The sequence below is a fragment of the Tenebrio molitor genome, chromosome 3, assembly GCF_963966145.1.
Source record: "Tenebrio molitor chromosome 3, icTenMoli1.1, whole genome shotgun sequence".
Lineage (NCBI taxonomy): Eukaryota > Metazoa > Arthropoda > Insecta > Coleoptera > Tenebrionidae > Tenebrio > Tenebrio molitor.
In genome coordinates this window covers 13,034,817-13,046,894 of record NC_091048.1, presented here as the reverse complement: position 1 = coordinate 13,046,894, position 12,078 = coordinate 13,034,817, and the positions used below count along the sequence as shown (strand labels likewise).

The window sequence follows — 12,078 nt, the reverse complement described above, 5'->3', positions numbered from 1 at the left end:
TTCTAAATGATTGTAGTCGAAGTAGGCGTGAAAACTGAATGTAAAATTTATGGTTGCCGCTCCACATAAAAAAAACATCAAAATGATGTGAATAGTGAGTACACACCGTTCACACACGGGAGTCAAATTGGATGCAAAACAACTCAATATATCTGGATTCAATCGTTAATTTAACAAAAATAAATAAAAATCTCATCACCGCACTTTTCACCTAAAAAATGACAGTGACAGCGACAAAACTGACAGTTCACATAAAAGCGGCAAAAATGTAATAACATGGGCATGGCCTACTTCGACTACAATCATTTAGAATAACCCTGTATAACTTCCTAGAGAAGGTCTAGTAAATTGTGCAGTACACTCGTATGAGCTGTTGCGCACTAGCCGAAGATCATTTTTTTGTTTTTTTTGGCACGTGCTAGCTGGCCCACCAGTACTTGATAAAAAATGAGTTCATCGTAGTGTACGATTCTATGATTCTAATAAAGCTACGTCAACGTAATTTAGTTAGACACGTTTTGACCGTAGATGTAATATCTATCAATATGCACGGGTGCTTCGTGTGTTGCTAATGTAACATTCTCGCGTATCTTATTTGTGTGTTACTCCTAAAAATATACAAAGTGATGAAAAAGAAATCAGAACAGATGTTGAAACGTCATATCGTAGCAGAATCCGGTGCAATGGTGCAAATAAGTGTAGTAAATGGGCGTTGACAATTTGTGATCTCAAACGCTACTTTATATGTAATAAATCATACTTCATGAATTTTAGACGTTGGAATTGTAATTGTGCATTTTATTATTATCATCTGATAATGGAGAAAATAAGAGCAACATTTTACATTCGTAAGAATGGATAATTTCCTAGCTTTATTGCCAAACGTGACGCCGACGCCACTGGTAAGCAGATTTTTCGGTGAAATGTCAAAGAAACGTCAGTTTTAAACAGTGACGTGGGAAATAGAATAGACGGAGAGTAAGATAGACTGTTTCGTAATTCCACCCACCTCTTCATTTTTGCCCTTACCAAGATGGCCGCCGATTGTATTGCTGGTTGCTGTTGCGAACAAAATAATTATAGGTATAGGTAGGAGTAAAAAATTTTTTTTTGTTTACGCTATTGAGGAATGTTAGGAGAATGTTCTGAAGATGAAGATAGTTTTTATTATTCTATTAGAGGTTCTACAACAAAAGTAGATGACCTCGGTGTAGAATTTCTTTCATCGGATGAAGAAAATGGAGTTTTGGGAAATAGGTGGGTTTTTGTTTTTCCTTGCCTACATTTTGGTGCATATAGTTTTTGCATATCTCCTGGAAGTGCGCAACCACCCCTAACTTTTTTTTTTCAAATGTAAGGATATGCTAAGTGACACCTCGTTTGAAAGCCCACTTCGCAAGGAATACAACCCTCTACGAATACAACGCACTATTTGTTTCCTGAATATTTTCAAAGCCTACGTGCTAAAAAATAAAAACCAATTGAGAGCTCCATGCAGTTTTTCATTCCATACTTTCGCAGCTTGTTTTAGTCCATATATGCTCTTGTTGAGCTTGCAAACTAATTCTTCGTTTGCGTCAACGAATCCCTCCGGTTGTTTCATATAAATCGTCTCCTTTAATTCTCCGTTGAGGAATGCAGTCTTCGCATCGAAATGGTGAATCTTGAGTTTTCGTTGTGTTGCTATCGCAAGCAACAGACGTAATGTTGTTGCTCTTACGACCGGTGCAAATACCTCGTCGTAATCTGTTCCGTATTTCTGGCTAAAGCCTTGCGCTACAAGTCGCGCTTTATATTTTATCAAGCCAGTGTTGGCATTTTTCTTCCTTTTAAATACCCATTTACAACCTATTGTTTTTCTTCCCTCTGGTAACGTGGTGAGCACCCAAGTGGAGTTTTCTGTCAACGCCTTCATTTCTTCATTCATGGCTCGTATCCAGTCGTGTTTGTCCACTCCGCTGAGTGCTTCCGTTCGGTTTTTCGGCTCTTCGTGATCCCTTACGATGTTCGCTTGAGGTCTGAATCTGTCAGGAGGTTGTCCTTTCGTTGGTCTTTCTGAAACTCTGACTTCTTGATTATTAAGATCATCGAGATTACCTTGAAAAACGTATTCCTCGTCCCCAGCCGGTAGTGATTGCTCCAGCACCGAATCCATAGATAGACTTTGTGTTTCTTCGAATTCGTTTAACGACTCTGATGATTCGTTTAACCCTTGATCCTGTTCGTTTTCAGAGATTATTTCTATATCTTCCGAGCAATTTACTTCCTGTCCACTTTCTGGAGTATTCTCATCTCTGTTTTCGACAATTTTTCTCCTTTCTGTACTTTTGTTCTCCTGACTGCTCCCCTTTTCGTTTTCCTCTTCTCTTTTCAAATCTCACTCGATAATTTTTACGTCACGACTGATGGTAATTTTGTCGGTCGCGGTATCCAGCATTCTGTAAGCCTTCGATTCAGCTGAATATCCCACAAATGTGAGTGATATCGCTTTCTCGTCTAACTTGCGTCGTTTTTCCTTCGGTAGATGTGCATATCCCTTTCAACCGAAAATATGCAAATGTTTGACGTCGGGCTTTCTTCTGTTCCATAGCTCAAACGGCGTCTTGTCAACTGCTTTTGATGGTAGGATATTCTGTAGATAACACGCTGTGTTGACTGCCTCCGCCCAGTATTTTTTCTTCATTTCCGCGTCGATTAACATGCACCTTGCAGCTTCCATGAGGGTTCTGTTTTTGCGCTCCGCCACGCCATTTTGGAAAGCTGAGTAAGGTGCTGTATATTGCACTTTTATTCCCATCTCCGTAAGTGATCGCTGTAGTTCTTTCGTGATGTATTCCCGTCCATTGTCGGACCTAATGACCTTGACTTTCTTTTCAAACTTGTTTTCGGCGTATTTGATGTATTCATTGATGAATTTTGACACTTCTGACTTAAACTTTAGGAAGTACACCTGGGTAAATCTACTGTAATCATCAATCATTGTCATAAAGTATCTTTTTCCACTTGGTGTTGCGTTCTGCATGGGTCCACAGAGGTCTGTGTGAACTAACTCTAGTACGGATGTTGCTCTAGTTGTAGCTTTCTTCGGAATTGGACATATTGACATTTTTCCTTTGATACAGCATTCGCACACTTCCCTGATTCCACAATCTTGTATCTTTAAGCCCGTTGCCATCTTCTTTATCTCCAGCTTCTGAACGTCCTCAGGGTGCCTGTGTCCGAACCTTCGGTGCCAACTGTGTTGACAATTTGGTGTATGCTGGTTTTGTTTGACTGCCAATGATCTGTGAGGAACCCTCAATTCATACATATCAGGCGATAATTTTCCCTTCGCTATCACAATGTTGTTTTTAGAGATTTCGCATTGTTCACCCGTGAACCCTACCGAATGGCCTGTTTTTGCGAGCCTTTTAACCGACAGTAAATTTTCTGTCAGATCTGGTACGTACAGCACGTTTTCGAGGCACACTTTGACCGCTTCATCCTTCCCGTTGAGGCAATGCAGTTCACCTGTCCCGATTCCTAAGACTTTTGCGCTTTCACCGTTGGCAACAGTTACGTCTCGCATCTTCCTTTTCTCCAAGGTTTTGAAAAAACTCTCATCGTTGCCCATGTGGCTTGTAGCACCCGAATCGATGTACCAAATGTCCTTCTGATTTTTTCTTTCATGAACGCTGAAACAAACGGAACCTGATCGCTCATTCTTGTCTTTAACCTCATTGACCTTTTCCCTTTTTTCATTGTTTGCTTTCCATTTTTTGTATTTGAAACAATCTTGTTTGAAATGTCCCGACTTTTTACAAAAGAAACATGATCTATCGGACTCTCCGACTGAATTTTTCTTCTGCGATGCCCTCAACGCTGTACTTGAATCCTCTGAATCCGGAACGCCTTTTCTTCTTTTATATTCGTCGATTAATTTGCCTTTAACGAACCCTAGCGTTAGCTCTGTATCTGGTCTGCTCTCTAATGCGGTAATCAATGTACTGTAAGTTTCAGGCAGGCTACTCAGCAGCATGGCTACGAGAAGGTGGTCCTTTATTTCCTCGCCAAGCGCCGTCAACTTATCTACCAAATCTTGCATTGTTGTAACATGTTGTTCCATGTTACCTGTTTCGCTCAACTTTAAATTGCAGATCTGCCTGAGAAGATATACCTTACTTGTTAGAGTCGATTTTTCGTGATAATTCTTTAATGATTCCCATGCCCCTTTCGTCGTCGTATCTTTACGTATATGGATGAGCTGCGAATCCTCGACGAGTAGCCCTATGGTTGCTCGTGCTCTGTCATCCCTTTTCTGCCATGACGTAGCTGCCGTTGTGTCCGCAGGTTTTTTCGTGCTAACCTGACTCCATAAATCTTCCTTCATGAGTAAGAGCTCCATTTTAAATTTCCAAACGGAGTAGTTGTCGTTGTTGAGCTTCGTTGTTTGCACGAAATAAGTCTGCCATCCTTAACCTTAAAATTTCCACGTGCACCGAATTTTACTGTACTTTATATTCACTTAATTGCTTAAATCTCGCCTGGGCCCATAACCTGTTGGTTGTGGTGGATCCGGAACTAACGTATGTGGCTCCAGGAAATAACTGCACAACGTGTAAAGCGTAACGAGATAAAGGTTTATTAAATAAAATATGTAGGTATTCAGTACAACGTATTGTGATGGAGTGTTGCATGCGCGCCGGGGTGCGCAGAACGCAGAATCGTTGAATCGCTTGAATATTCCAAAATGAAATGAGGCAAATCGCACCGGAAATGTTACAAAACGTACGGAATGCATGTTACTACCGATTTGCAATTTGCCAAGAAAGAAACGGTGTCTATTTGTATTTTTTAGCACGTAGGCTTTGAAAATATTCAGGAAACAAATAGTGCATTGTATTCCTTGCTAAGTAACATGTCCAAACGAGGTCACTTGGCATACCCTTCCTTTTGAAAAAAAAAAAAAAAAGGTAGGGGTGGTTGCGAACTTCCGGAAGCAGATACGCAAAAACCATATATGCCAAAATGTGGACAAGAAACTACAAAAATCGACCTGTTTCGGGGGATTTTTTACAAAAATTACCTATGTCCAAGTGTTTGTCTCCAGGGCACTTAAGTCAGTTTTTGTTGACTTAAGCCTACCTAAGCGAAGAGCTTTGTTCGATTTTCTCCGTGATCCACAATTCGTTAAATCAAAATTGACTTACCTTTTTATGCGGACCGCGAAGAGACCATGGACCGATTGGCATGGATGGAATTCAACGATAATTTTGGACTTCGGTGCCACTTCAATTAAGTGGGTTTCACGACACGAGACGATGGTTACGAAACTAGGTGTTTTCACTAAGACGGTCAAATTCGAAGTCTCTGTTTCTTCCAAAAAATGTCCCTCACCAGTGGGGGAGGTTTCGTCAACCCCGATTTTGCACGACGACATTGTGAATCGGTTAACGCGCAATGACCAATGAAAGAGGGTGCAACTATTTTCGAATTGAATTTTTAAAACTAACTTAAACTATGCGCTAAAACTAAACCGAACAAAACCAATCAAAAATGAAACAACTAAAATTAACTATTTACAAAACCCAACATTCTGCCCACCAAAAATGCGGTGCATTTTTCTATTATTGCGAAGGCAGAGGGCACAATTTTACGACAGGCCGTCGAAAGCTGTCGCCGTTTGTCTTGACAGTCGCGACACGGATTACATCATCGGCACCGGGATGGATGTGTTCGACACGCCCCAGATTCCACTGCAAGGGTGGAACATGGTCATTCTTGATTAAAACTAGAGTACCCCGAGACAAGTCTGTTTGAGGCTTATGCCACTTGGACCGCTGCTGTAAGGTGTGCAGGTATTCGCAGTGCCAGCGGTCTCAAAGGGACTGGTGCATTCTTTGGAGAAGTTGTCAGCGCGAGAGGCGATTGAGCTTGACGTGCTCCAAATTTGGCTCGGGCAAACATGTCAACGGTGCTAGGGTTAAAAAATGACCCGGTGTCAGTGCGGTAAGATCGTTGGGGTCAGAACTTAACGGGGATAGCGGACGCGAGTTCAGAACTGCTTCAATTTGAACAAGCACGGTGTTCAATTCTTCGAATGTCAAAATTTGGCCACCAACAACGCGACGCAAATGAGTCTTGACAGACTTCACTCCGGCTTCCCACAGTCCACCGAAGTGTGGAGCAGAAGGTGGGTTAAAATCCCAATCGATTTTTTCCTGCTCAGCCGCGGATTGCACAAATTTTTTCACTTGTCGGAAGGCCCCTTGAAAGTTAGTGCCACAATCGCTAACGATTCGATTGCATCGACCACGACGCGCGATGAACCGTCGCAGGGCCGCTAAGAAGGCCTCCGTCGACAAATCGGACACCAGCTCCAAGTGAACGGCTTTTGTGGTGAAGCACACGAAAATGCACAAGTACGCCTTTGAAGATTTCGCTCCCCGACGGCGAATTTGCGTAACCGAAAATGGGCCCGCGAAGTCGATACCCACGCATTGAAAGGGTTTCAACTGCTGGACTCGGTGCGCCGGTAAGGGTGCCATGGGTGGTTCTAACGGTATAGGACGCACCTTGAAACATTTGTTACACCCCGCTACTACCGATCGAATGGTTCTTTGCGGAGATAATATCCAAAAGTTTTGTAATAGCAGGAAATGTAACGTTTTCAAACCGGGATGCAAATGAACCTTATGGGTGTGTTCAATTAGGAGCCGAGTAAAACGATGCGATCGAGGAAGCAACGCGGGGTGTTTTTCGTTAAAACACAGTCTGGAGTTGGAGAGGCGACCTCCGACACGAATGATTTCATCTTCATCGAGAAAGGGGCTAAGCGTTGAATCGACTTCGGACAAGCCTGATTGGTTTTCAATTTTTGGCAAATATCCAGAAAGGATGAACGCTGGACATGTTTCACTAGAATCTTCAGTGCTGCAACGTGTTCGTTGTTAGTGATCGGTCCGGAGCGACGAGTGGAGTTTGACACACGACAGTTGTTTGCAAACCGAAGGAGATATGCCACGATATTTTCAATTTTGGACAACGACGAAAATTTGTTTATCACCCGATCTAGATCGACAGCATCTTCGGTGCTAATTAACAATACAGCGCGGCGCGTTTCACTGTTAATTATGGTGTCATTGGTAGGAGACGCCATAGAAGGTTCGATTGGCCAGTTGTCCGGGTGTTGACACAACCATGTGGCATGTGGAACCATTCCACCACAGCGGATGATTTTTCAATTCTGCCGGAAGCAACCCGCGAGAAGCACAATCGGCGGGGTTGTCACTTGACCGGATATAACGCCAGGACGCGGGAGAGATTTTTTCTTGGATGTACGCTACGCAGTTACTCACAAATGTTTTCCATCTATGAGGGGATGAACGGAGCTAACCTAAGACGATCATCGAATCGGTCCAGGCGGTCACTGAAGCAAAACTACAAACGCTTTCATAGATGGAGCGCACATACTTGATTAATTTTGAAAGGAGTTGAGCACCGCACAATTCCAATTGGGGTAACGATCTACGTTTCAAAGGGGCAACCTTTGTTTTGGCCATCACGAGATTGACAGACACCTCAATGTCCGTGGTGGTAACACGCAAATATACCGCTGCCGCTAACCCTATTTCCGAGGCGTCGCAAAAACCATGTAGTTCACACGAAAGCTGCGACCCGATTGACAAGGGGCGATTTCTTTATTTTTATCTCCGACACCTCTGGTAATTGAGCGAGATACTGTCCCCATCGGTCAATTACTTCTTGTGGGGGAACATCATCCCAGGACAGTCCAAGACACCATAGGTGTTGTATTAAATGCTTTGCAAAAAAGGTTAACTGCATTTTTTTGGTTTGTCGGAAATGATAGACAATGAGTACGTTTACACGGGCCGCTAATGACGGTATTAATTGACGTGTAAATGGGATTCTACGCCGGTTTTACTAAAACCGGTTTACTAATGCTACACCACTTTACCAACAGGCGTGACGTTACTAAGCGGGTGTAAAATGTATGTGTAAATGACCAGCTTTGCTTAACACCGGTTTTGAAGCCGGCTGCCGGCCTGCCAACACAAGCACAGTTGTCCTTGGCAACCGCTAAACAACAAGCGCCGACCGCCAACCATATATCTAATACTCCTATATGGAGCATTTGCTTTCAATTTGTGGACAGAGGAAAGTAGACGAAGATAGTTTCTATCCTTTCGTGCCACTTCATGAAAATGCGCATGCACCGAAGTGCCCCCAACCTAAAGCTAGGGAGTTTCCTGTCTCCACTGGCATTTTTTTGACTTTTGCATTCGCTCGGCAAATTTTGCTCATCAAAAAAATGCCACTTTTAATCCTAATAAAACAATAATATAATCTGTTTCAAAATCAAAAATCCACCACCTGTTGAATTATGTTGGCAGAAAAAAAGAAATCCCTAGAAAAAGTTTAATTTTTTTGGGTTGGCTCAACCTCCCGCAAAAATTTGACATTGAACTGTTGAGTTTATTTACGAAACATAAAATAATTATTATGTATGTAGATTTTGGCTACCGTATCATACTTTTTGAGTGAAATAATAAAATGAGAATAAAAAAACACGACGAACTACGGACAAAACGACTGTCCAACAGTTTTCTCTCATAACCCCACTTTTTTCTGACACTTACACACACTAAAAACAAAAGTCGGCGACGTTGTCGGATGTATTTTCGAGGTAGAATGCACTGTTGGTGGATTTTTGATTTTGAAACAGATTATAGGTACCTACTCGTAATGTGCTAATTTACACATCGGAGATCGATTGCTGCAAATGTTTAGTTTCAAGACTCATTTTATCTGCGTATTGACAAGAATAACATAAAAAGTTTTTGATGATGATTTTGTCTGAACCGGTTCGGAGTTTTTTTATTCAAATATCCAATTTCAAGACTGAGGAATTATTACAACTATTGCAATGGTATGTTTACCTAATACGTAATACATATATGTATAATTAAAAATTCCCCTTAAATAAATGTAAAAACGCTTAACTGGTAAAATTTTTCATTTAAAAATTAATTTTGTTGCAAACTTTTCCTTTTGGTATTTCAAAATTAATTACTTATTTGATTGTGTGAATTTTGGCACCGTAAAGTTGCGCTTGCGCATTTGAACCAAATAATCCGTAAGATGCAACTTATGCAGACATCAATATGTCTGCCTCCGTTGCTCTGTCCATGAACCGTCCATGCAGTAAAATAGCGAATGCTCCATATAGGAGTATTAGATATATGCCGCCAACGCCGATCTCGAAGCATTTCGGTTGGTCACACTGCGAAGAGGTTTTAGCTCACACTACGCCAACACCGATGTAGATTTTAACGCCTGTACAACACCTCTTGTGTAAACGCCCGTTTTAAACCAGTTTTAACAACACCGGTTTTAAATAACACCGGCGTTAGCGGTCCGTGTAAATGTACTCATAAAATTACTAAACTGAAACAGCAAGTGATGCCAACATACTGTCAAATTGACAGCACGGATGTCATTGAAAACGACTAGATATATTTAATTAAATAAATAAAAAAACATTGTTATAGAAAATGATTTAAAATTTGTTTCTGTTTACATCGCTGCATTCTCATTGACATACATTTGTATTTTAAATTTTTGTGATTATTCACATCATCACTTCATGGAACGTTCGACATGCAGCTGACCCAGAAGACACTGGATCGTATTTTAAATCGTATAACAGGAGTAACTTCCGGTTGTTGGTGGCTTGTCGTTATTATTGATATACCTACCTATATCAGATATTTGTCAAATAAACCAACAAAACATATCCAGTTGCAGTGTTATAAATAACCGAATTAAAAAATTTTCTTAATTGTACTACCAATTTAAACAGGCCTTCTTAATCACCCGGTAGAATAGACGGAGAGAGAGAGACCGTTTTGATTCCCACCTCTTCATTTTTGCTCTTACCAAGATGGCCGCCGATTGTATTGCTGGTTGCTGTTGCGAACAAAATAATTATAGGTATTATATATTACGCTGTGACTAGCCTCCCGGCTCCGGTATTCATACGAATCCCGGTTTTGTTACGATTGGAGAAAATCAGCAACCGCAAGATGGCGCTGCAAATTGAACGAAATAGGGAAAACAAAGAACAGCTGATTTCATTTGTATTTGGATTTAATTTGCCGGTAACAATTTTTTACATTTTACATTATAATAAATGGTTTAAAACAAGTTGCAAGTTATAAGAACCACCAAGATTATCAGTTTGCGTTGATTTGTCTACCAAGACCTTTGTCATTGCAACGTTCTGAACTGGCTCTTCTTCTGTTGTGCTGTTTCTTCATTAACATCAACAGTTGGAGAAAATTTGTCAGCATCAGCAGCGTTACCCAGATCATTTCCTGCTTCTTTTACACCAAAATTTAACCTTCACGAACTACAAAAAAAACAACACTAGTTCGGTCAATAAAATTTGTTATTATAGTACCTAAGAAGCGTTACCTATTAGTAGTTTGTCAACATTTTACGGTTTTATTGTGAGTACCCACTGGTAAATTGTGAGAGAGAATGGCTGTGAGTTTCAATTGTCTCACTTGACACCTTTTGCTGTTGTGTAAAAAGCTATAATCATCAAAGCTTCCCAAACTTGCCCAAAGGTATAAAATCGATTGGTAGAAAGTGCTTTGTAACCCCCAATAAAAATATCTCCGAATTTAGCCTGTCCCTGAGTCTGCTTGCAAAAAATCGCAACATCTTGACCTGCTGCAAGGGGTTTTAAACAGTTTATTATTAGGGATTGATACCCAACTCTTAGGGGCCAATAAAGCAATTGACTCTATTCTCACTTATTTCTAGAAGCTCTTTAATAGGTTTTCCGATTTTTAAAACTTCCTGCTTGGTATTGTGGGGTTCAAGAAACACCCCACCACGGATCGAACGGACCTGGGTAACCAGGAGAACGAACCTGGGTAACGAGAAAAAAAAAACTAACAACAACTCTCAGCAGGCGTTCCGGGGAGAGAAAAAAATCGTGTGACACTTCGTAAATTAATATTCAATACTGTTGTTTTCTAAATAAATGTTTGTTATTGTGGATCATCTCTATTGATTGAACGGCCCACGAGACAACGCTAAAGTATTTTTTAGTTTTTTATTGGGAAATAACATAATGGAAATAGTGCAGAGAAATGTCTTTGCTCACTAAATATCACACTGTATCACACTGCGGCACGGAACAATAACACTTTGAGGTACTCGTTATCACTTCATGCACAATTTATTATGAAAAATAAACGAATTTGGCTATTTTTTAGCGATTGAAATGTATTACGGCCAATACGTAAACATTTGTTTTCCCTATTTCGTTAGTTCAAAAATTACCACCAGAGGTCAGCCACTTCGCTGATTTTCTCCAATATCATGCAAGTGACGTCATCGATGACCGGGATTATTTAAATCCCGGCTGGGAACGTAATATTTGCATCTAGATGGGATGGGCAATACTCGCCTATATACGGATCTCGGCCCAGTGAAGTTCAAATATGCAAGGTAGAGGTGATAACATTAACAACAACAGTTGCAGTAGTAGTACAGGGTGTCCCATCTAAGAATTTCGAGCCTAATATCTCGGTTATTTGCCAATGGATTTTTATGAAATTTAAAATCTAGATATGTCAGACGGTAAAGATTCAATAAGTGATAATAAAAGTTAAAAAATGTAATTTTAACTCATGTTTCTTTATTGAAAATTAAGCGGATTATTATTAAATTGTGTCTACACAAACAATTAACTAAATCGCTCGTCTGATCCAACCAAAAAATTAGATTTTGTTAAAAATTTGATCTTAATTTTGAAGGTATTTGGGCAGTCATCTTTTGAAATAATTGATGAGCAACATTTTGTACACTCCTTAAAATCTGTAAAAAGTGGGCGCGCTTTATTAGACAAGTAAAATTGTATAAATTTATTTACTTTAAAAATAGAAAATAATAGCAGAAATTTCAATATCGTTGACAAAGGAAACAAACTTTGCAATAAATAAATAACAATAAAACGTAACAATAAACGTCAAATGTCACTTGCGTTTGTGCGACGAGGGGTGA

At 40.3% G+C, this 12,078-nt stretch overlaps 1 protein-coding gene across 1 annotated transcript in view; it reads right to left on the bottom strand.

Moving 5' to 3' along the window:
* The window catches only part of LOC138126098 (uncharacterized), a 404,235-nt gene that overhangs the window by 91,869 nt on the left and 300,288 nt on the right, over window positions 1–12,078 (bottom strand). The gene's annotated exons all lie outside the window — the stretch shown is intronic.